At 48.6% G+C, this 25,347-nt stretch overlaps 1 protein-coding gene across 14 annotated transcripts in view; it reads left to right on the top strand.

Moving 5' to 3' along the window:
- HDAC4 (histone deacetylase 4) overlaps positions 1 to 25,347 on the top strand; it is a 338,424-nt gene that overhangs the window by 105,562 nt on the left and 207,515 nt on the right. The window contains exon 1 of one of the 14 annotated variants that reach the window (XM_049888589.1): positions 8,749 to 25,347. The exons of the other annotated variants lie outside the window; for them this stretch is intronic. The gene's annotated coding sequence lies outside the window, so the exon portion shown is untranslated. Of the gene's footprint in view, positions 1 to 8,748 lie in introns of those variants that run through there. 14 annotated transcript variants of the gene reach the window in all.

Here is a 25,347-nt window from a genome sequence, read left to right as displayed (position 1 = left end):
CTGATACCCGGAATCCCAGCCCTCCAAACTCTCCTTTGACGATAGGGAATGCTAGGTCACTAGCTTTAACCCCCGTACTTCCCCGCCCTCCAAATAAGCCATTCAGCAGTGTAAAAGGGGCCTCCGTGGTGCCGTGTACCCCGCAGGGCCCTGCCTTGTAGGGGTGACGTCCTTATTTCCTTACAACCCAGTTGCTGTCCAGTTTGATGCTGACTCACGGCGACCTCCTGTGTGTCAGAGTAGAGCTGTGCTCCGTGGGACGTTCCAGGGCTGAGTTTTTGCAAGGAGATCACCAGGCCTTTCTTCTGTCGGCCTCAGACCTCCATGTTTTCAGTTAGCGGTGACCATGTTCACCGTTTGCCCCACCAGGGGCTCCTGTTTCCCTGTAGTCTGGGAGTTGGTAATTTAGGACAGTGAGCTGCTTGCAAGCAAGGTTTGATAAAATGGAAAACATATGCTCACATCTGGAAAAGAAATATCAATTAAACGTAGTCAAAGTTGCGGATAAATTTGAGGTTTTCAAGTAAGAGTCTTGAATGGGTTTTTCCTGGTTAATGTCAAGGTTAGGAATGTTTACAAAAGTTTCTGTTGATAAAACCAATTAAATGGAGTGCAAATTTGTTTTAACTCTCTATAGCTTTTTTCTGTCTGGGGTTGTCTGATTAGGAGAGAGCATATCGTTTTTATGGCGATGTTGTTCGGTGCCATCTGGTTGATTCTGACTCACAGTGACTTTGTGTACCCCGGAATGAAACACTGCCCGGTCCTTCAACATCCTCACAATTGTTGCTATGCTTGAGCCCATTGTTGCAGCCACTGTGTCAATCTATTGCTGACCGTCTACTTTACCAAACATGATGTCCTTCTCCAGGGACTGGTCCCTCCTGATAACATGTCCAAAGTACACAAGACGTTTTCTTGCTATCCTCACTTCTAAGGAGTGTTCTGGCTGTACTTCGTCCAAGACAGATTTGGTCATTCTCCTGGCAGTCCATGGTATGCTCAGTAATTCTTCGCCAACACCACTATTCAAAGTCATCAGTTTTTTGGTCTTCTTATTTGTTGTCCGTTATAGTTGATAAAAAAAAAACCTGTTTATTTCTCCTCTCATTTGCTTTATCTAAAGCCAAAATGGTGAATAAAGATTATGATGCTTTTTTAAACCAGGAAGTAATAAAGCCCTGGAGTCCCTGAGTGGTGCAGACAGTTAAGTACTCAATTACTAGCGTAGAGTTTGGTGGTTCAAATCCACCTAGAGGTGCCTTGGAAGACAGACCTGGAGATTTGCTTCCAAAACATCACCTCCTCGAAACCCTGTGGAGCAGTTCTGCTCCACACACGGGGTCGCTGTGAGTTGGAACGGACTGGACGGCAGCTGGTTACTGGTTAACGGAGCCTCAGAGATGAGCTTGGCTCCGTTTGAGGGACGTTTGCACACCGAGGGTGAACTCAGACTGACCAGTGCGGAGACAGGGAAGTGGAGGGCTATAAAAAGGGCCTGACAAAGACTGGGCAGGACGAGGTGGTCAGGAGAGCCAGCCTGCTGAGTCAGTCCTGAGCGCCCAAGTCTGCCAGCGCACGGCGTTTTAGTCCTCTGTGCTCGTGTGTCGGAAGGGGGTGCTAAGAGGACCCCCTTGACGGGCCACTGGAGGAGCCCTGAGAACAGGGCTGCCACAGAGGGAACCATCAGCCCCCACTCTTGCTTTTACCCAAATACTTGTGCCCCCTCCTCCCCCTGAATTTCAGGTGTCCTGAGGTCCCTGTCCCGCTTTCACTTCTGCCCCAGCTTAGTCCTGGACACGCTCAGAGTTCAATAAATGCTGGTGAGCAACAGGAAAAGAGCAAATGTTATTTAAAAACTTTCTACTCGGCTTACTTAGTCTGGAAATGTGGGCGTGCACGCACACACACACCCACACACACCCACATCCCCACCCCCGTAATGCGAAAAAGGTTATATGCAAAAATTGTTCCTCTTGAATTTTAACTTGACTAAGCAAGAAAACATACCTTTCCTTTTGCGGTTAATATTTTGTTACAACAAAAAGGCCTTCCTACCTTGCCTATTTTCTCCTTTTACAGAGTTGTCTCTCAGATTTAAGGTTGGTTGCTGTGTGGTGCCCACATAGGGACTTTCTTTCCCCCTTTGGAGAGCCGTTGTGTGGTAGACGTGCCCCCGCCAGTGTGGCTGCAGTGCCTGAGCCCTCAGCTCCCTGTCCCTGGGGCCCCCGCTGCGCTCCGTAATGCTGCGTGTCTGTCCTCGCCAGCCCACGCAGTAGCCTAAATTCTGACATCTGTAGGGCGCCTCCTTCTCCCACCACCCTGCCTAGGCTCCCTCCCTCCTGCTGAGCCATTATTCCCGCAGATAGAGTTCCGAGTACCCCAGGCCAGTTCCTTTGAAGAAGGACCTGGAGATTTGATTGGAATTGCCTTGGATGTGCAGAGGAATTTGGGAAGAGTCGGCATCTTTACAGTGTTGGATCTCCCTATTTGTTCGCGTGGAATTCGTGGTTAGTGTAAATGGTTGACGTACTCTGCTGTTAACCAAAAGGTTGGAGTCCACTCAGGTGCATTGGAAAAAAGGCCTGGCAGCCTGCTTCCTAAAAATCAGCCACTGGAAACCCTGTGGAGCGTAGTTCTCTGACACACGTGGGGTCGCCGTGAGGCGGATTGGCTTGACAGCAACTGGTTCATTCATTTGCGTGCCATGTCCTAGTATCTTTCCACCGACTGGGTCTTTCATGTCTTTCAGTGGTGTTATCTTTTCCATGATGATCTTGCATGTGTTATGTTAAATTTATTCTTCAGTAGATTCTAATTTGTTTTTTCCCTCTCGTAGACAATATTTTTTAAATTATAGTTTCTGCTGCTAGGATATAGGAGTGCAATTGATTTTTGTATTTCAATTTTGTATCCAATCACCGTACTAAAATCTCGCAGTTTCTAGAAGATTTTGTGTAGATCCTTTGGGTTTTCTAAGACAAAGTGCTTACACTCTACTCATGACAGTTCTGCTTCTTTCTAATTAATGCTATAATTTTCCTTGTCTTACTGTGCTGGCTGGAGCTGTGGTGGCACAGTGGTTAAGTGCTCGGCTGCTAACCAAAAGGTTGGCAGTTCAAATCTACTAGCTGCTTCTTGGAAATGCTATGGGGCAGTTCTACTCTGTCCTATAGAGTATCTATGAGTTGGAATCAACTCGATGGCACCGGGTTTGGTTCTTGGCTGTGCTGGCTGGGAAGCCCCACTCCAGTGTGGAGCAGGAACAGAGGCTGTGGGCATCCCGTCTCATCCTTGACACCAGAGAGGAGGCGTTAAAATTCCAGGCCGAGAGCCATGCTTGCTGTGCGTTTTTACAGCTTCCTTTTTTCAAGTTAAGTTCAGAGCTGTCTCTGTGGCTAAATTTACTGCATCTTGTGTGATGATCCTGTGGTTTTCTCCTTCAAATTTCTAGTGTGGTGAATTACACATAGGTTTCCTCCTATGAAATCTTCGCTGGTTTCCTACAATGAACCCAGCTTACTTGTGATCTTTGCCATCTTTTTTATACTTGGCTTGATTAGGTTTTGTGGTACTTATTTAGGATTTTTCGTCTCTCGAGCTTGCTTGGCCTGTAGTTTTCCTTTGTTGATATTAAACCTTTGCTATTCTCTGGAATAGTTTCCTGGACATTACAAGTACCCATTCGTTGAAAACTTCCAAAAGTTCATATCTAAAACTTGCTAATTCTTGTAGTATCAAAGTTTTTTTTTAAGGAATTTATCCATTTCATATAAATTTTCAGGTTTATTGGCATGGATTGTTCTTAATATTTTCTTTGAAAGTTTTAGAAATAGTAACTCTGTACTCTGCTTCTAATAACCTGAGGCATTTGTTTGACTCTAGGCTTTGTTGTTTTTGCTGCCGTTTAGTAATTTCCTGTGTGTCTGCTTGTCTTTGGTTGGGAGCTCATGCTTGGTTGGTTTTCTGACAGAACTCCTGTGTGTTTTTTCTGGGAGCCTGTAAGAAGCCCTGGTGGCACCATGGTTAAGTGCTCAGCTGCTAACTAACTGAAAGCTTGGCGGTTCGAGCACACCAGCCACTCCTCCGGAGAAGGATGTGGAGGTCTGCTTCCGTACAGGGAACCCTGTGGGGCAGTTCTACTCTGTCCTGTAGGGTCGCTGTGAGTCAGAATCAAATCGATTTGATGGCTGCACGTGATTATTGCCCCCACTCAGGAAGGCCGGTGCCCCCTCGGCTTCCCTCCTTGGCTTCTTTCCACATGAGGCCCGTGGGCACTGATGCGTTGAGGGGCCGTTTGAAAGAGCACTCAGTTGACCAGGATGGCCCAGAGCAGCAGCTGCTGGATCACGCGTCCCTGTCCTGGCTCACCTCCTCCCTCCCGGGGCTGGCTCCCTCTCTCTCACTCCCTCTGTCCCGCTCACCCAGGCCTGGGGTCAGAGTCTGCTCTCCTGAGACCCACACTCATCAGGAAGGCGGCCTGCCGCTCACCGTTACCCACTGAGGTCCACGTCCAGGGTCCTCTACCCCTGCGGAGGCCGACTTCAGCGGATGCTTCCTTTCCAGTCCCCCAGTTGCCCCCAGGGTCCTCCTCGTCCACAACCAGGAGATGTTTACAGCGATTTGACACTGAGGCTCTGGTGGGTGATTTCACATTCTACCCAAGTGGTGGCGTCCAGTAGATCAGAGCTAGAGGAGCAGCTGCCTCGGCGCCTGGTGGCTGGAGGGGTCCTCCTCTGGGTGCCGCTGGCACGTCCCCTTGCTGCATGTGCCTGGAGCTGACCCACCAGCTGCAGGGGAGTGTCCCCGCCGGGCACTGTCTCCTCAGGACCCCACTCCGATCCCGGAGCGCTCTGTCCTTCTCCTTGTTCCAGCTCACCCCTTCTCCACGCCCAGGAGGCCACGGCCGCCAGCCTGGAGGTTCAGCCCAAACATCTAGGAAATGCTGTTCTCCAGTTTCTCTTTTGCTAACTCCTCATCCAGCCCAGCATGACTTCCCGATGACACTTCCTCCAAAACATTGTCTGTTTCCCCTGTTTTTCTCCCGCCTCCCACTGGTGGGCTCGCTCCTGCCAGCTGAAAGCAGCCAGTGTTAAAAAATAAATTACGTACACTTACAACTCAAACAATCATTGAAACCAAAGGTAATACATTCCCAGACTCATCTCTCCTAATTATTTTACTATGTTTTCCTCTTTTCTGTGCTATTGAGATTATTTGTGTCGGCTGTGTCTGTGTGGTGGGGGTGCTCAAGTCTGCTTATGTTCCTTCTTGGCTTTGAGCTCTGCGGAGGCCCCCAGGACCCTCATGGTGGCCTGCTCAGGCCTGGGCTCTTGCTCCAGCCTTGGCTTCCCCACCTTCCTGCCCACATTACACTCTCCTGAATCCAAGTTTCCTGTTGTTTTGTGAACCCCGCAAGCCCCCTGTGCCTTAGGGCCTGGGCCCTAACCACTTCCTGTGCCTGGTCTTCTCTCCCAAGTGTCGGGACCCCTTGTCATTCAGGGTTTAGCTTAAATCCCAGCTGCTGAGTTTAGAAAGGGCCTAGTGGCACAAACAGTTTGTGCTCGTCTGCTAACCTGAAAGTTGGTGGTCCGAACCCATCCAGTGGTGCCGTGGAAGAGGGGCCTGGTGTCTTAGTTATCTAGTGCTGCTGTAACAGAAATACCACAAGTGGATGGCTTTAACAAAAAGAAATTTATTTCCTCCCTGTAAAGTAGGCTAAAAGCCCAAATTCAGGGTGCTGGCTCCAGGGGAAGGCGTTCTCTCTCTGTCAGCTCTGGAGGAAGGTCCTCGTCCTCAATCTTCCCCTGGTTGAGGAGCTTCTCAGGCGCAGGGACCCCAGGTCTGAAGGACAGGCTCTGCTCCAGGTGCTGCTTTCTTGGTGGTATGAGGTCTCCAACTCTCTGTTTGCTTCCCTTTCCTTTTATCTCTTGAGAGATAAAAGATGGTGCAGGCCACCCCCCAGGGAAACTCCCTTTACCTTGGATCAGAGAGGTGACCTGAGTAAGGGTCACCTCTCAACATAAAATTACAATTACAACATGGAGGACAACCACACCATACTGGAAATCTTGGCCTCACCGAGTTGACACACACATTTTGGGGGGACGTTTTAAGTTGACACATACATTTTGGGGGACATAATTCAATCCGTGACACCTGGGGACCTGCTTCTGTAAAACTTAAGGCCAAGAAAACCCTGTGGAGCAGTTCTCCTCTGACACACGTGTGTGTATTACTTGTGGGGTTGCTAGGAGTCGAAATCAACTCGGCGGCAATGGGTTTTATTTGATTTTATTTTTTGAGTTCTGGAAGCCCTTTCAGTTACAGTGGCTACCCGTCTACACTCACCTGCTGTTTTTCCTCTTGCTTCGTTCATTCATTAGTGTATTAGCTGCCTCTCACTGCTGGGCTTCAGACTTCTTAGGAGCTGGGATCTGGTCTGCGTGTTTGCTGTGTTCTCTCAGTGGCTGGCACAGTCTGCCATGTGTTTGGAATGACTGTGGGATGGAGGAATGAACGAAGAATGAGAAGGATTGGATGTTTTGTTTTTTAAAATGGTACACACCCATACATGCATTTGTAACACGCATATGTAGCATGTGTGCGTAAGTAATATACACACATACGTGACACCCATACATGTGTATATAACACGTATGAACACATGTATATGTAACATACACACATGTAATGCTCACTTGTGCATACGTAACACACACATGTAACACATGCGTATGTAACGCACACATGTAATGCTCATGTGTGCATACGTAGTACACACATGTAACACCTGCCTCTGTAATACACACATGTAACACACGTGCATATGTAATATACATAACATCCACGATGCATGTGTAGCACACACGTAACATGCATATGTAACACACATGCAACACATGTGTATGTAATATACACACATAACATCCATATATGCATATGCAACACATACGTAACACACGCATATGTAATACATCACATGCGACACCGTACATGCATATGTAACACGCACATATGTAACGTGCAAATGTAACATACACCCATACACACATATACATTACACACATGCATGTGTAACAAACATGTGACATCTGTAACACCCATACATGCATGTGTAATACACGCATGCAGTACACATGCACATGCAGCACACATATGTAACACACATGCATATGTACTGCAGAATCTAACATGTACATGCGTAATACATACATATGCAACACATACATCTAACACATACACATGTAATACACATGCATATAAAATACACATGCTTATGCAACCACATATACATGTAATACACACACATTGAATATACAGTGCATTTATAATACACACATGCATATGTAATATATACATGCTTATGTAATACACACGTGCATATGCAACACACACTGCACACATGTATTATACACCTGCATATGTAACGCACTGTACATGCATATAAAATACACACATATGTAGTACATGTGCACGTGTGATCGCACAAGCATACCTGTGTAATAAGCACACACATGCGTATATAATACATACTCATATGTAATGTACATGTGGATATGATATATATGCATATGTAATGTATGTGCATATATAATGTATACACATATGTAACATACATTCAGGTTTAACGCAAGTATGTGTAGTACGTACATGCACATGTAATACACGCCTGTGTGTAATACACACACGCATAGGGACAGAAGTTGGAGGAGCCCTGCCTTCAACTGTTGATGGCAGACTGTTGTAGAAGCTGGCACTTGGGGGCGTTGCCGTCCTGCGCCACGTTGTTTTGGTCATGTCTGGTTTTATCCTCATGAAGGAGATCGAATGGCACGGGGGCCGTCAGCAGCAAGGTGGGCAGTGCACGACTCCCACGGCGGTGGGGTGTCCCTCCCCGCCCGTTTTCATGCTGCGGTGAGGGCTTCCTGTCGGCCAGGTGGTGGGTGGGCACCGCCGTCTCGTCTGTCATGGTCTGTGCCCTGCGTTGACCTTTGGAGGGACTGGTGGGCGTGGATAAGTCGTGCATACCAAGAACGTTGAGCACGATTTGAGCTGAGTTCCAGAAACAGCATTTACCTACCTACATCCTTGGTGGATTTCACAGAGAGGAGGCTTGTGTGTGGCTCTCGTCCTTGACTTCAGCCCTGCAGGAACACAAGGCACACTGGGTCGGGCTTGTCGCTGTCTCAGCTCACTGGCATGTTTGCAGATGATCCACTGTGAACTTCGGATCTCCAGACGGTGGAGTTTTTCTTTGCAGGTCTGCAGAAACGAGAGCCGTGTGTCTCAAGTGATGGCAGCAACCTTTGTCCTCACTTGTCCAGCACCACAGTTGCTACACCCTAGAATTCCAGAGTTCTAGGAGACAGTACATCTCACAGAGGGGCTCTGAGGCCCTTCTCCGTCCACGCTGATGTCACGGTCCCCCCGAGCAGTGGGACACACACGTCAGGTGCCCCAGGTTACTGATTACCCAACAGAGGAGGGAAGCAAGGCATGCCGTCTCCCACAGCCTCCTTGAGGACGTTTGTAAAGGGCCAGCAGGAAGCCCAGCGAAACCCAGGAAGAGACTTCCTCCTTTATTCTTCTTCCCAGAATTCAAGGCTGTGACCTTCCCGAAGCAGATCAGCAGGTCTGTCTTCCTGGGGTGCCTCTAGGTGGGTTTAGACAGCTAGTAGTTGAGCACTTAACTGGTTGCACAACCTAGGGGCTCCTCTTCCCAGAATAACCAAACCTGTTGCCATCAAGTAAATTCTGAATCATAGCAACCCTGTAGAACCAAAAAAAAAAAAAAAAAAACCCAGACCCATTGTCATTGCGTCAGTTCTGACTCATAGTAACCACACAGGACAGAGTAGAACTGTCCCATAGGGTTTCCAAGGCTGTGAATCTTATGGGAGCAGATCTTTCTTCCGAGGAGCAGCTGGTGGGTTTGAACTGCTGACCTTTCAGTTAGGGGTACCCCTGACTCAACCTTCACGTTGCAGCCCATCTTGGTGAGGGCGTGGAAGGATTGTTCCCTTTCTAGCCGGCTTTTACTTTCCTCGCTACCCGCCCAGAAGGGCGGGCTCTGTGTCTGTCCCGGTTATCACATTAGGCACGTGGGCGTCGTGGGCGGGTCACTGGAGATTTCCTGCTGCTGGTTTTGTTTCTGGCTCACACTCAGCCTCTGTTCCCTCCACTGCAGCCTTGTCTTCTGGGTGGGCCGTTGGCTGCACGCTCACCCTGGCAGAATGGCACCTGGCTTCTGCTGGGACACAAAGGAGACAGAAAGGCTGAGAGGCTGGCATCGAATCTCAGCTTTGCTGCTTGGATATTGGGGACGTTACTTAATTCTTTGAGTCTCAGTTTTCCCATCTGTAAAAAGGTCTGTTGTGAGGCTGCAGGGATTGCATGTGAGCTGGTGCCCCGTGCCAGGCGAGTGGTTCATTCATTGATTCGTTCACTCATTCATTCACTCAGTGACTGTATTCAGCACACAAGTGTGCATCTTCTGTGGGGTCACAGCGCTTATCTTCTGGGAGACCCCAGTCTCCTGGGCAGCGGATCAGTAGCTTTGTTTTTCAAGTAAAGGCATTATTCCATTTGAATTTGAAGACGCCCCGAGGCGAGTGCCTGAGGTCAGGAGGAGGGTCATCTGCTGCCACCTGGAGTGGGGGCTGATGGGTCCCCACACGTACTTGTGTCTCTCAGTCCCCCTGTCCTGGCTCCGCTCTGCTGTGGCGCTGTCTCTGTGGTCACCCCTGGGTCATAGTCTTTAATGTTTAACAGAAGAGCGACTTCTAAGTGTCTACGGGCGGGGGGCAGTTTTTTGAGGGAGTGTCTAGAACCTTCTTAGAAGGTAAAGTGAAGCAATGTGAGACCTTCGAAGTTATTTTAACTGACACTTGGTATGACTATGTCTTTTCAGTTTTCAAATATTCTTTTTCTTTAAAAGTTAGATTGTAAAATATTTTTTTAAAAACTCATTGCCATTGAGTCGACTTCGACTCACGGCAACCCCACGTGCGTCAGAGCAGAACTGCGCTCCATAGGGTTTTCAGGGACTGATTTTTCGGAAGTGGATTGCCAGGCCTTTCTTCTGTCGTGCCTCTGGGTGGACTTAAGCCTCCAGTCTTTCAGTTAGCATCCGAGCGTGTGAACTGTTACTGGCTTAAGTGCTTTCAGTGGAGTTGCTGAGAATGGTGGTTGCTGAGAAGACTTTTCTCGAAAGGTTCTCAGTGGAGGAGGGTGACTCAGTCAGTAGAACCCCACTCCTCCTCAGCCCTGGTGTCTGACGCTCTCTGACGGGTAACCGTTGTTTTTCTCTTCTGTTGTGGAGAGGTGTGAAGACCTCGTACTCTGAAGCCCGCCTTTATTTCTCAGAAACCCCTCAGTCTTCAAGCGGCTGTGGCCAGTAGGGAGTCCTGTGTGGAGGTGGGGCCTGTAGGGAAGAGAGCCATTGGGTTTGCTGGTTTGGCTCCTCCTGCTCTGAGTGTTGGGAACTGTCTCACTGGACCTGGAAGCGCTGTGGACCACCAGCCATGACTCCGGTCCCTGTGGCTGCATGCTGCTAGGAGCAAGCAAACTCCCCCCATGGCAGGTATTACCGAGCCAGGGTCCTGGGCCTGGATTGGGCTGGCGGCTGGGTGTCTGGTCTCAGCAGCTCAAGCCTGCCTCGGGGCGATGCTCGTTTCCCCTTTTTGCCTTTGTGGGGCGTTGGTCTGGATGCTCCCCTCCCCGCTTGCCCTCACATCCTCGGGATGGCCCCACTGGACAGGAAGTGGAAAGGAACCGCATGCCCCTCCTTCAGGGAGGCTCAAAGAGCCAAGACATATTTCCTCACTGCCCAGAGCTGGGTGCTGTACAGGGCGGGGGCCTTAGAGGGCCTGGGTGCTGTATGTGGGCTGTGGAGAGTGAGGACCGGGGAAGCTTCAATGTGCTGACTCGTGAGCGGTGTTTCCCAAGTGCTAGAGGGTGCGCATGCGTGTGCATGTGTGTGCACATGTGTTCCTGTGTGCATGTCTGTGTGTGCACATGTCCATGTGTGTGCACATGTGTTCCTGTGTGCGTGTCCATGTGTGTGCACGTGTTCCTGTGTGCATGTCCATGTGTGTGCACATGTTCTGTGTGTGCATGCAAACAGTGATGTGTGCACATATGTATTCTTGTGTTCCCATGTTTGCATGTGTGCACGTGTATGCACGTGTTCCCATGTGTGCATGCAAAGAAATGATGTGTACACATGTGTATGCCTGTGTGCTCCTGTGTATGCATGCGAACAGGTGGTGTGTGCGTGTGTGTTCGTGCAAACACATGATGTGCATATGTGTGCTTGTATGTATGCACTTGTGTTCCTGTGTGTGTGTGTGCATGCAAATGTGTGATATGCGAGTGTGTACACACGCATTTGTTTCAGGGTTGAGTAGATGAATGAAATTACAGGGAAAACTGGCACATGGGCCTGACCACTCGTGAGGGTCTCACCCAGAGGATGGTTGTCAGGCTCTGGCCGCCCACCCACCACCCACCTCCTCTGCTCTCCTGGCTGAGGCTGGTGCTGGAGGAGAAGGCCGTGCATGCCCCTGGCCCAGGTGTGGCTGCACACGTATGCATGTGCACACACATGCGCATGCATACACAATGGGCTGTTCTGGGAAAGGCCAGCCCTCAGTGCTGCTTCCAGAAGTCCCTCACCCCCTGCGGGCGCCCTGCTGTCTGCTCAGCAGCATGGGAATTCTGGCGATTCTCTGTTTACTGTAATCCCACCGCAGTGTCCCCTCCCCCAGGAGCCTGCATGGCAGAGCCCAGTGCACGGGGACTCTCGGTGAATCAGCAGGTCTGTGCCAGCCAGTCCTTGGGCCCTGTGCGCGGGCAGGCATGAATCACTCGCTGCCTCCTGATTTGCGTCAATTAAACCACATGTGAAGCAAACAGCAGTGAGCAGGCTTGGCTGGCAGCGTGGCGTCCAGCGTGGGGACCCTCGCCAGGGACAGCCGCAGAGCCAGCCTGCCGCTCGGCTCGCCTGGTGGTCTGGGCTGAGGCCTGGGTGCTGTGGCCCCCTGGCCTCGTAAAGCCCTGCCACCGGTGCAGAGATGGGGGCGAGGTAATTATAGCTCTGGGCACAGCCGTGCGCTGGCCTCTGTGAGCCTGTGACGGGTGCGTCACAGATGGGGGAACGTTTACAGTTCAGAGCAGACTCCCCTTGGGCCCTCACACCGACACGCTTAGGACAGGCCTTCGGGAAGAGTCCTCGTAAGGAAGGCTTGATTAGAAAGGCCTGCATGGTGCCCCTGCACACTTAGAGCTGAGAGGGTAGCCTGGAGGAGTCCGTTCCAGAAGGAGGAGGCTCTGCCGGGGAGCAGGACTGAGAGACGCATGTGGTGCAGAGTGTTTTAACAGAAGCCCGAGGCAAGACTTTCCAGCCAGGACTCTGAAGCACGTGTGTGTTTATTTACTTATCTGTCTATCAGGAGTTAGGTTCTCTGTGGAGGTGGCAGAAACGGCTCGGCTCCAGGCCTGGCTGAGGGCTCCACGGGCCAACAGGGTCAGGACTCCCATGGGCCCCCACTCAGGAATTCTATTTCTCATTTTGACTGTAAGGTTTACTTTTATAATTATTGTCATTTAAATAGAAATAAAAATTTATCTGGTTATCATAGTTATGGCTAGAATCTTAGAACAGCAGCCCCCCACCCCGCCCCCACTGTCTTCTCTGGATACCACACTTTTGCACCTGAAATGAGGCAGAGACGTCACAACCCGTTTAGTCTCTCCTCCTTTTGCCCCTTCGGTCGTGGAGGATGTGTCTGGGTGTGACTGCTCAGAGAACCATGCAAACGTAAGGGCTTAGAGGCTGGTCCATCTTCTGAAGGGTCTTAGATAGTGGAGCCTTCCAGAGCTCTGCACCAGGGTTGTTTGTAACAGCGTGCCAGCTCATGAACCCCCAAACAACAGCAGCCCAGGACAGGATAAACCCAAATCCAAGCCCGCTCTTTCACTGGGGGTCCCTCTGTCTTCTATCACGGAAAATTTCATTCACAGATGTTTGGAGAAATGTTGAAGAAACTGGGCTGATCAGCCTGTCTGGGGTCCACCCATGGGCTTCAGTGCTTGGGTCCCACGGCATGTTGGGCACCTTCCCTTCTCCTGGGGTTCCTGGGAGAGGCTGGGCCAGAGTCAAGACTGCGTCGTCAGTGGGCAGGTGTCTCCTGTGGTGGCCAGCCCTGCTGAGGATCATTCCCTCACTCCGTCCGTCTCTCCACCTGTCTGTGGTTCATTCATTCATTCATGCATTCATTCACTGGGGCTGCAGGACAGTGCTCGGTGCTCAGCTGCCCGTCAGGCAGTAGCTGGAGGACGTCTTTGCAGAGGATCTTCCCCCATGGCTTGGAGAGGAAAGGCTTTCTTCGCTGGCCATTGCTGGATAATGAGCTGATTCCTTACACCCTGTCTAGTGATTGACTAGTTGTATCAGCTTGTTGACTTGTGGGTGTAATCTTGGACTCGTGGAGTGGAGTGTATTTCGTATGTGTTTGTCCTTTGCCGTTATTATTCCTGTTGATGTTCACATGGGTCCCGTCTTTGGCCAGTGGAGCCCCTTTGAGCTGGCTCCCGAGTCCCTTTGACGTGAACCTGGTGGTCTCTGTTAGTTGCTTGCCTTCTGGTAGGAGAAGACATTCCAGGCTCACCTTGTACCATTCCTGCCGTGATCAGGAACCAGCCGTTTATCCAGGAAGCCTCAGTTCCTGTCGGTGGGAAATAGAATTCCGATATTGATGGCGTCTTTTTGGTCACACACCTGGCCCAGCAGCAATGCCTGTGCTCAGCATCGCCCTGCTCTCTGTTGGTAGGACGTGGGGGAGTGCTTGGAAGGTTGACAGGAGGTGTTACATCTCTGCTTCTGTCTCTGCTGCTGTTGAGGCACAGCAGGTGGAATGGAGCTGATGGAGGGGTGGACGGAGCTGGGAGGGCACTTAGGGGGTGATGGCAGAGAGGAGGGGCTTCGGCACCCCAGCTTTCTGGTCTGGAGGTCCGAAGGTTATTTCATCCCAGCTGCTTAGGGAACATCTGCTTCAGTTCTCTGTGTTTGTTTCCTGTGGCCGCAAACCTAGTGGCCTAACACAACCACATTTATTCATCTTCAGTTCTGGAGGTCAGAAGTCTGGAATGCGTCTTATGGGCTAGAATCTAGGTGTCAGTAGGACTGCATTCCTCTGGAGGCTCCAGGGGACAGTTCCTTGCATTTCCCAGCTTTTGGAGGCTGCCCACATTCCTTGCTCGTGGCCCTTTCCCCCGTTCATTCCATCCCCTGCTCCATCATCACCTGCTCTGCATCTCAGACACCGCCTGCCTCCCTCATACAAGGACATACATGGCTTCATTGGACTCACTGGATCATGCAGTGTCCTCGGGCAGCCCATGCTGACCCCACGGCACTGCCACCTGCAGGCATTGGCTGGCCCCCAGGGAGGGCAGGGACCATTTCAGGAATGCAGGTGCAGTTCAGCTGAGAAAGCAAGTTGAGTGCTGTGGAGGTGCTTACCGCAGAACTCAGGGCCGCGAGGGGGGCCCCATCGCCCTGACTCCTGCAGCTGCCCAGGGCCACAAAGGGGGCCTTGTCACCCCGCTTCCCGCCCACCTGCCCCAGTGCAGAGAGCACAGCGGCCCAGGCAGCTGGGCAGGTGTGCCTGTGGGTCACTGGGGAGTCGGAGACATTCTGATAGGGATGTGGTTTCCACAGGGTGGGTAAGGGCGCCAGGCATCAGCAGGGCCCTGGGAGGTGCTTGCTGTGGGTACTGTTCTCACAGCCCTTTTCTGGCCCAGCTGGTCTCCAAGAGTCCGTTTTCCCTGATTATCACCCTAACGGCATTGCGTTTTGCCTCTTGAGAGAACAGGTGGTGTTCTGTCACTCTGTCAGCATCTATGCTGGTCTTGATCTTGTTTTCTGGAAGTGAGGCAGGTGGCTCCCTGCTTTTGTGACTTGGCCGCAGGCCTCTGGGCGCTCTCTGGGCAGGCTTCCAGCACCAGGAGGTGTCCGGCATTTCCATTAACTAACTGCTTCCCCTGGCTCCCCCGGTTTCCCTGTGCCCTCTCCTGCCACCGGGGTGGGTGACGTGTCCAGGAGGCTGTCAGGTGAGGACTCACACCGTGATCAAATGGCGCTTCTTTCCTTGTGCTTACCGAGGACTTGACTGGTAAGTAGAACCTTCTTTTAGGTCTCCTCCAAAACCTGGCTTTCTTCTGGGCTAGCTTCTTCACGTACTTGCTCGAATCCCACCCGCCAGTAGGCCCTCTTCCTGAAAGTTCTGTGTTGTACTTGAAAGTGGCATGCTCCCAAGTCAGAGAGCTGCAGACTTGTCCAATACTCCTGGCTCAGAGAAGTGATCACCGACTACAAGTCTTGATGCGTCAACTTGATTCTGGGCATATTTCTGAGGACCCTGTGCACCAGGCATGGTGCTAGGCCTCCAGGTCCTTGGCACCCTGACTCTTCTTGCTTTCTGGCAGCTCTGGACGGGTGCAGAGGAAAAGTGGCTACCTGGTGACAGAACAGGCAAGGCGGGTGGGCGGGATGCCCTGGGGAACCTGGGTGGCTCCTGCGAGCTGCTCCGCTTGAATTCCACAGGATCCCATCTGTTGTAGATTCGACACGGATACAGTCACAGTCAGCGGAGCCAGACTGTGTAGCTTACAGACCCCGTACTCAGCATCTGCACCCAGCTTCACCCGACTAGCCTCTGGGTGGACGTGCCTGCTGTACCTGGGTTCTTCTGGGGGACAGCAGAAGGAAAGAGCAAGGAGGAGGCTCTTAGCTTTGTGACTAACAGGAACAGGGCGATAGGGACTTTTCCTTAGTGATTGGTTTGTTTTGTTTGTTCATTCATTCATTTGTTGTTGCTGTTATTAGATGCCATCCAGTTAGTTCCGACTCATAGCGACCCTGTGTACAGTAGAACTAAACACTGCCCAGTCATGCACCATCCTCACAGTCTTTGTTGTGTTTGAACCCATTGTTGCAGCCACTGTGTCACTCCATCTCATTGAAGGTCTTCCTCTTTTTTTGCTGACCTTCTGCTTTACCAAGCGTGATGTCCTTCTTCAGGGACTGGTCCCTCCTGATAACATGTCCAAAGTATGTAAGATGAAGTCTCACCATCATCACTTCTAAGGAACTTTCTGGCTGTACTTCTTCCCAGACAAATTTGTTTGTTTTTCTGGTAGTCCATGGTATATTCAGTATTCTTTGCCAACCCCACAACTCAAATGCATCAATTCTTCTTTGGTCTTCCTTATCCATTGTCCAGCTTTCCCACACACAGGAGGCAATTGAAAATACCATGGCTTGGGTCAGATGCGCCTTAGTCCTTTAAGTGGCATATTTGCTTTTTAACCCTTTAAAGAGGTCTTTTGTAGCAGATTTGATCAATGCAATACTTTGATTTCTTGATTGCTGCTTCATGGGCGTTGATCATGGATCCAAGTAAAATGAAATCCTTGACAACTTCAATCTTTTCTCTGTTTATCATGATGTTGCTCATTGGTCCAGTTGTGAGAATTTTTGTTTTCTTTATGTTGAGTTGTAATCCATACTGAAGGCTGTGGTCTTTGATCTTCATTAGTAAGTGCTTCAAGTCCTTTCCACTTTCAGCAAGCAAAGTTGTATCATCTCCATATCACAGCTTGTTAATTAGTCTTTGTCCAATCCTGATGCTGCTTTCTTCTTCATATAGTCCAGCTTCTTGGATTATTTGCTCAGAATACAGATTGAATAAGTGTGGTGAAAGGATGCACACATTTCTTGACTTTAACCATGCAGTATCCCCTTGTTCTGTTTGGATGACTGTCTCTTGGTCTGTGTACAGGTTCCTCATGAATACAATTAAGTGTTCTGGAATTCCCATCCTTCACAATGTTATCCATACTTTGTCATGATCCACACAGTTGAATGCCTTTGCATAGTCAATAAAACACAGGTAAACATCTTTTCTGGTATTCTCAGCTTTCAGCCATGATCCGTCTGATATCAGCAATGAATCCCTTGTTCTACATCCTCTTCTGAATCTGGCTTGAACTTCTGGCAGTTCCCAGTCAATGTACTGCTGCAACCACTTTTGAATAATCTTCAACAAAATTTTATTTGTGAGTGACATTAATGATAACCAAAAAAAACCAAACCCACTGCCGTTGAGTCGATTCCGACTCATAGCGACCCTATAGGATAGAGTAGAACTTCCCCATAGAGTTTCCAAGGAGTGCCTGGTGGATTTGAACTGCCGACCTCTTGGTTAGCAGCCGTAGCACTTATCCACTACGCCACCAGGGTTTCCGATATTAATGATATTCTTTGATAATTTTTGCATTCTGTTGGATCACCTTTCTTCTGAATTTGTGCACATATGGACCTCTTCCAGTCAGTTGGCTGGGTATTTTTCTTCCAAATTTCTTGGCGTAGACAAGTGAGCACTTTCAGTGTTGCATCCATTTGTAGAAACATCACAATTGGTATTCCGTCAATTCCTGGAGCCTTGTTTTTCATCAATGCCTTCAGTGCAGCTTGGACCTCTTCCTTCAGTACCAACAGTTCTTGATCATTTGCTACCTCCTGAAATGGTTGAAAGTCAACCATTTCTTTTTGGTACAGGGACTCTGTGTATTCCTTTCATCTTTTTTTTTTATGCTTCCTGTGTCGTTCAGTATTTTCCCTGTAGAATCCTTCAGAATTGCAACTCGAGGCTTGAATTTTTTCTTCAGTTCTTTCAGCTTGAGAAATGCTGAGTGTATTCTTCCCTTTTGGTTTTCTATCTTCAGGTCTTTGCACATTTCATTATAATACTTTGTCTTCTTGAGCCGCCTTTTGAAATCTTTTGTTCAGCTCTTTTACTTCATCATTTCTTCCATTTGCTTTAGCTACTCAATGCTCAAGAGTAAGTTTCGGAGTCTTTTTTGATATCCATTTTGGCCTTTTCTTTCTTTCCTGTCTTTTTAATGACCTCTTGCCTTCTTCCTGTGTCATGTCCTTTATGTCATTCCACAACTCATCTGGACTTTTGTTAAAAAAAGACTTTGTTAGTGTTCAGTATTTCATATCTTTTCTTGAGATGGTGATACACTCAAGGTCTTACTTTGGCTCTCATGAACTTGTTCTGATTTTCTTCAACTTCAACTTGAACTTGCATATGAGCAATTGATGATCTGTTCTACAGTCGGCCCCTGGCCTTGTTTTCAGTGATGATATTGAGCTTCTTCATTGTCTTTTTCCACAGATATCATCTGTTTGATTCCTGTGTGTTCCATCTGGTGAGGCCCACATGTATAGTCATCAGTTACAGTGTTGAAAAAAGGTATTTGCAATGAAGAAGTCTTTGGTCTTGCAAAATTCTGTCATGTGATTTCCGGCATTGTTTCTATCACCAAGGCCATATTTTCCAACTACCAATCCTTTTGTTTATAAATTTCACTTTGCAATCATCAGTATTTAATTGTCAGTGCATCTTGATTGCATGCTTGATCAATTTCAGACTGCAGAAGTTGGTAAACATTTTCAGTTTCCTCATCTTTGGCCTTAGTGGTTGGTGTGTAAATTTGAATAATAGTCATATTAACTGGTCTTCCTTGTAGACGTGTGGATATTATCTTATCACTGACAGCGTTGTACTTTAGAGTACATCTTGAGATGTTCTTTTTGATGACGAACACAACGCCATTTGTCTTCAGTTTTTCATTCCCAGCATGGTAGACCATTACTTATTTATGGTGACAATTTTATTGAGATTGCAGCCTATTCACAGAGTTGTTACAGCCATCACCACATTCGATTTTAGAACATTTTTATCACCCCCAAAGGAAACCCTACATCTTAACCAGCGCCCCTTACCCTCTCCCGACACCACCACTCACCACCCCTAGGCAACCACTAATGTACTTTCTGTCACTCTAGATTTCCCTGTTCTGATCACTTCATGTAAATGGAATCATACACTGTGTGGTCTTTTGTGATGGGCCTCTTTCACTGAGTATTACATTTGCAAGTTTCATCCAGGTTGTGGCATGTGTCAGGACTTTTACTGCTGAATATACTCCATTGTGTGGCTATGCCGCATTCTGTTTATCCATTTATCTGGTGATCATCATTTGGGTTGTTTCCACCTGTTGGCTATTGTGAATAATGCTGCCACAAACATTTGTGTCCCCCATGCGTCTGTCAGTTTGTTGTACTGTGCAGACTTGCATGTTACTGTGATGCTGGAAGCTATGCCACTGATACTCAGATACCAACAGGGTCACCCATGGTGGACGGGTTTCAGCTGAGCTTCCACACTGACAGAGAATAAGACGAAGGGTCTGATGGTCTACTTCTGAAAAGAATTAGCCAGTGAAAACCTTACAAATAGCAGCAGAACATTGTCTGATACAGTGCTGGAAGATGAGCCCCCCAGGATGGAAGGCACTCAAAAGGTGGCTGGGGAAGAGCTGCCTCCTCAAAGAAGAGTCGACCTTGATGTGGTTGGAGTCAAGCTTTTGAGACTTTCATTTGCTGATGTGGCACGACTCAAAATGAGAAGAAACAGCTGCAAATATCCATTAATAATCGGAATATGGAATGTACAAAGTATGAATCTTAGAAAACTGGAAATCATCAAAAATGAAATGGAATGTATAAACATCAATATCCAAGGCATTAATGAGCTTAAATGGACTGGTATTGGCCATTTTAAATCAGACAATCATATAGCCTACTATGCTGGGAATGACAACTGGAAGAGGAATGGCATTTTTCTTGGTCATCTAGTGCTGCTATAACAGAAATACCACAAGTGGATGGCTTTAACAAAAAGAAAGTTATTCTCTCACGGTAAAGCAGGCTAAAAGTCCAGATTCGGGGGATCAGCTCCAGGGTAAGTCTTCTTTTCTCTGTCGGCTCTGGAGGAAGGTCCTTGCCTCCAGTCTTCCTATGGTCGAGAAGCTTTTCAGGTTCAGGGACCCTGGGTCCAAAGGACGCGCTCTGCTCCCGACACTGCTTTCTTGGTGGAATGAGGTCCCCAACTCTCTGCTTGCTTCTCTTTTATCTCTTGAGAGATAAAAGGTGGTGCAAGCCACATCCCAGGGAAACTCCCTTTACACTGGATCAGGGAGGTGACCTGAGTAAGGGTGGTGTTACAATCCCACCGTAATTCTCTCAACATAAAATTACAATCACAAAATGGAGAACAACCACGCAATACTGGGAATCATGGCCTAACCAAGTTGATACACACATTTTTGGGGGAACATAATTCAACCCATGGCAGTGTTGCATTCCTCATCAAAAACGACATTCAGGATCTGTCCTGAAGTACAATGCTGTCAGTGATCGGATGATAGCCACACTCCTACAAAGAAGAACAGTTAATATGACTATTATTGAAATTTATACACCAGAGACCAAGGCCAAAGATGAAGAAATTGAAGATTTTTACCAACTCCTGCAGTCTGAAATTGATCAAATGTGCAATCAGGATGCGCTGATAATTACTCGTGATTGGAATGCAAAAGTTGTAGACAAAGAAGAAGTATTGGTAGTTGGAAAATATTGCCTTGGTGATAGAAATGATGCCAGAAATCGCTTGATAGAATTTTGCAAAACCAGCAACTTCATTGCAACTGTCTTTTTTCACCAACATAAACAGTGACTATAGGTGGACCTCACCAGGTGGAATACGCAGGAATCAAATCAACTACATCTGTGGAAAGAGATGATGAAAAAGCTCAATATTATCAGTCAGAACAAGTCCCAGGGCTTACTGTGGAACAGAACATCACTTGCTTACAAGCAAGTTCAAGTTGAAGCTGAAGACATTTGGAACAAGTCCACAAGAGCCAAAGTACGACCTTGAGCATATCCCACCTGAATGTAGAGACCATCTCAAGAGTAGATTTGATGCATTGATCACTAATGACTGAAGACTAGCTGAGTCGTGGAATGACATCAAGGACACTATACGTAAAGATGACAAAGAGGTCATTAAAAAGACAGGAAAGAAAGAAAAGACCAAAATCGATATCAGGAGAGACTCTGAAACTTGCTCTTGAATGTTGAGTAGCTAAAGTGAAAGGAAGAAATGACGAAGTAAAATTGCTGAATAGAAGATTTCAAAGGATGGCTTGAGAAGACAGAGTTAAGGTATTGTAATGACACGTGCAAAGAGCTGGAGATAGAAAACCGAAAGGGAAGAACATGCTCTGCATTTCTCAAGCTAAAAGAACTGGAGAAAGAATGCAAGCCTCAAGTTGCAATACTGAAGGATTCTGTGGGGAAAATACTAAACGATGCAGGAAATATCAAAAGAGGATAGAAGGAATACACAGAGTCACTATACTAAAAATAATTGGTCGACGTTCAGCCATTTCAGGAGGTAACATGTAATCAAGAGCTGATGGCACCGAAGGAAGAAGTCCAGGCTGCACTGAAGGCATTGGTGAAAACAAGGCTCCAGGAATTGAGGAAATATCATTGAGATGTTTCAACAATGGGATGCAGTGCTGGAAGTGCCCACTCATCTATGCCAAGAAATTCGGAAAACAATTACCTGGCCAACCAACTGGAAGAGATCTATATTTATGCCTATTCCCAAGAAAGGTGATCCAACGAAATGTGGAAATTATTGAAACAATATCATTAGTATCACACACAAGTAAAATTTTGCTTATGGCCTTGCCGACTCCTGCGGGGCTGGCTGACTTTGCATGAGGCAATGGCCAGGTGAAAGGTGGCTTCCCACTGAGGGCAGTGCTTCTGTGCTAGGCTCTTTCTGTGACCTGCTTGTTCATGGCAGTGGTGCATTTTGTTGGGAGTTGGGCACCATGGTTGACTTTTCAATGAGACTGGTGTTGCGGGTCTGCACTTGTTGAATATTGTGACATTAAACCAAAGCCTGTTACCATCAAGTTGATTCAGACTCATAGTGACACTATAGGACAGGATAGAGCTGCCCCATAAGGTTTCCAAGGAGCAGCCAATGGATTCGTATTGCTGACCTTTTGGTTAGCAGCTGAGCTCTTAATCACTGCGCCACCAGGACTCCATTGCAACATTAGAGAGTATTTTTTCCCTTCAAACAAAAGTTCCAAGACACTGTGACCGAAAAAAGTTTAACGATGGAAGTTTCCCTGAATGGTGATGCTGCTGTGTTATCTGAATAGGCTGGTGACACGACGAAGAGCCCTGAGGAGCTGCATACGTGCAGCTGCACGTCCTGGTACGAGAGGCAGGGGTGGGACCCTGGACTCTGGCCTCCCTGCGGCTCCAGGCCCGGGCCCGCCGTTCACCAGCTGTGTGCCTTGTACCCAGCCTCCCTGCATGTAAAATGGGATAATGACGGCCTCTCTCTGGGCGTCCATGAGGATGCAGTCTGCAGGAGAGCACAGGAGAGACACCTGCAGGGCTGGCTGTTGTCATTGGCAAGAGTCACCAGCAACCAAGAAGGGTTTTTGAACTGTTGGTACAGTTAAACTATTGCAGGCTGTTCGGAATGTGGCAAAATTTGAAACTTCAAGCTGCAGCGTTAGAAAAGGCTGTTGCTACCTTTGCCATTACAAACGAAACACACTAAACAACTCTTTTAAAAAAACCGGTTCCCGTTGAGTCAGTTCTGACTCATGGCGCCCCACCTGTGTCCCAGCAGAACCGTGCGCCGTAGGATTTTTTAGAAGTAGAGTGCCAGGCCTTTCTTTTGAGGTACCTTTGGGTGGACTTGAACCTCCAACCTTTCGTTTAGCAGCTGGAGCATGTGAACCCTTCGCACCATCCAGGGACTGCACGACCTTTTTACTCGTTCCAGTTGCCAAGTCTTTCATACCTTCAGCTCCAGTTGATGAGACGGGGGCGGGGGGGGCCTGCATGTCTGTGTCAGATAAGCACAGTCCTGTGAGTTGAAGGTGCACGTGGGGGTGTGTAGCTGCTTAGGTGGATTTCGTGTTATCCCAGATGTTCACCTTCTTTCCGAATGGGAAGGGGTCACTTTGCCTTTCCTTGCCAAAAGCTAGCCCGCCAGTATAGTGTTCGTCGTTGTTGGGTGCCGTTTAGTCAATTCTGACACAGTACGTTTGGGTTTTCCAAGTCTGTGTGTATCTTCATTTGAACTCGGAAACTTAAAGCCATGTGTTCCCATCTGGTCACCTCAGCCACCAGGTGTCTTATCTCCTTTCTGCTACATGAACGGCCTAATGGTTTTAAAAGTGCATGCTGTTCCCTACTTGTGTGCGTAAGAAATTATGAAGATGTTGATAAGTAGAACTTATTTGTGTGTGTGTGTGTGTAACAGTGGTTCGGTTCCCAGGAGGTTGAAAAGTGCCGTGAAATCTCTGACTGGGGTGTAATTGTTTCGTTTTTGTTAGCCCCCACGCGATATAATGCTCATTCTCAATTCTCATTTCTCCAGGCCTCCTCTCCCCCTTTCCCTGTACTCTGCTTGGACTCCCTGAGGGTCTCCTGGGTTTTGCTGCTTGCTGTTTGTTCCATTCTTTTTCCTTCCCAGTTGAGCACAGAGGGACAGCTGGTGAGTGTCCCCTTGAAGCTACAGAATCATCCTTTGCCTTGCTCAGCATGCCCCTCCTGCTCTTGCTCACCCACACCTGGTGCTTGCCGTTTCCTGGAGAATCTTGTTCCCTTTTCCCCTGTCAGCCCACGGGGACCGCACTTCCCCAGCACGTTTCAGGCTTTTCCATCAGTCACTCGGCTGCCTGTGACTTGGGGGGACCAGTCTCCCAGTGTTTGTACTTGTGGGAATACTCTGTGAAGGTAAGCAGGTGTGAAGCGTTGTGATCCTTTTTTAACGATAAGTCAGAACTTTGGGAGAGAGATGTGTTTGCTTTTGTGATAAGTGTCTCTATTCCGACATCTGGCTTACTTGCTCAGCATGTTTCAGAAACATGCTAAACCCTGGCCCTCTCCGTGGCCTCCTTGCTGCCTGCCCTGTTGGACATTACCTGTGGGCCCTGCTCTCCAGGGTGGGCCTCAGTGTCTCCTGGTTATTTCTGATAAACCTTTGACTTAAGGTGGTGGTGGTAGGTGCCATCGAGTCGGTTGCAACTCATAGTGACCCTGTGTACCACAGAGCGAGATGCTGCCCAGTCCTGCACCTTCCTCACAGTCATTGCTATGCTTGAGCCCACTGTTGCAGCTACTGTATCAGTCCATCTCATCGAGGGTCTTCCTCCCTTTCATTGACCCTCTACTTCACCAAGCATGCTGTCCCTCTTTAGGGTCTCATCGTTCCTGATAACATGTCCAAAGTACATGGGACTAAGTCTCACCATCCTTGCTTCCAAGGAGCATTCTGGCTGTACTTCTTCCAAGAGAGATTTGTTTGTTCTTCTGGCAGTCCGTGGAAACCCTGGTGGCATAGTGGTTAAGTGCTACAGTTGCTAACAAAAGGGTCGGCAATTCGAATCCACCAGGTGCTTCTTGGAAACTCTGTGGGGCAGCTCTACTCTGTTCTATAGGGTTGCTATGAGTCGGAATCGACTCGGTGGCATGGGGTTTGGTTTGGTTTTGGCAGTCCATGGTAGATTCAGTGTTCTTTGCCAGCGCCATATTTCAAAGGCACTAATTCTTTAGTCTTCCTTAAGGTAGACAGGAAATTCTGATCTATACATGGAGTTCAAGCATAGCTTGTAGTTTGCTGTGCAGTTTTTTAAAAAAGCTCGGTGAACCTTGTCTTTTTAGGAAAACGCCTTCATTCTTAGATGGAATAGCATTTAGGAGATTATGGGTTAGGTCTGTGAGGAACTGCTGTCTAAAAGTTCAAACTCTAGAACAGCAAGTCCTTAGTATACGGCATTCTTTGTGTGGAAAACTAACAACTGACTGGGAGCCTCCATTTCCTTGTGGTGGAAGAGGCAGGGGAGGCGACTGAGGAGCCTACAGGGGAGAGCAGCAGCCTGCCCTGCAGGGGCACTGTTCTGGCCCTCGGGTGCACAGAAAGGCCGGGCTGGTACGGCACTTGGGATGGAGCCCTCGAAGCCCCCTGCGGCTCTCGGGGTGGAGCCCTCGAAGCCCTCTGCGGCCCTTGAGGAGGAGCCCTCGAAGCCCTCTGCGGCCCTCTGGCTCTCCTGCACACGCCTCCCCGGCGCTCCCCGTGAGGAAGTGTTAGGTCGCTGTGGTTTGACATTTCCGGTTTGTGGCTAGTTTCTTGTGTGTGTACAACTCTCTATAGCACTGGGGTGTGCAGAACCTTCCGGAACAGTGAGCAGATTGTTTTTGCTGCAGACAGTGGCATCCTGAGAGTTTGTCGGTTCTCGCTGGCCAGCAGCTCCCGGAATCCTGGGCGGACGTGGGACTGTGACGCGGGCCCCCATGCTTTCTCAGATGCCGTCAGCGTCCTT

The sequence above is a fragment of the Elephas maximus genome, chromosome 6 (genome assembly GCF_024166365.1).
Source record: "Elephas maximus indicus isolate mEleMax1 chromosome 6, mEleMax1 primary haplotype, whole genome shotgun sequence".
In the NCBI taxonomy this organism is placed as follows: domain Eukaryota; kingdom Metazoa; phylum Chordata; class Mammalia; order Proboscidea; family Elephantidae; genus Elephas; species Elephas maximus.
The sequence above is the reverse complement of the archived record's forward strand: the minus strand, read 5'-3'. Positions and strand labels throughout refer to the sequence as shown.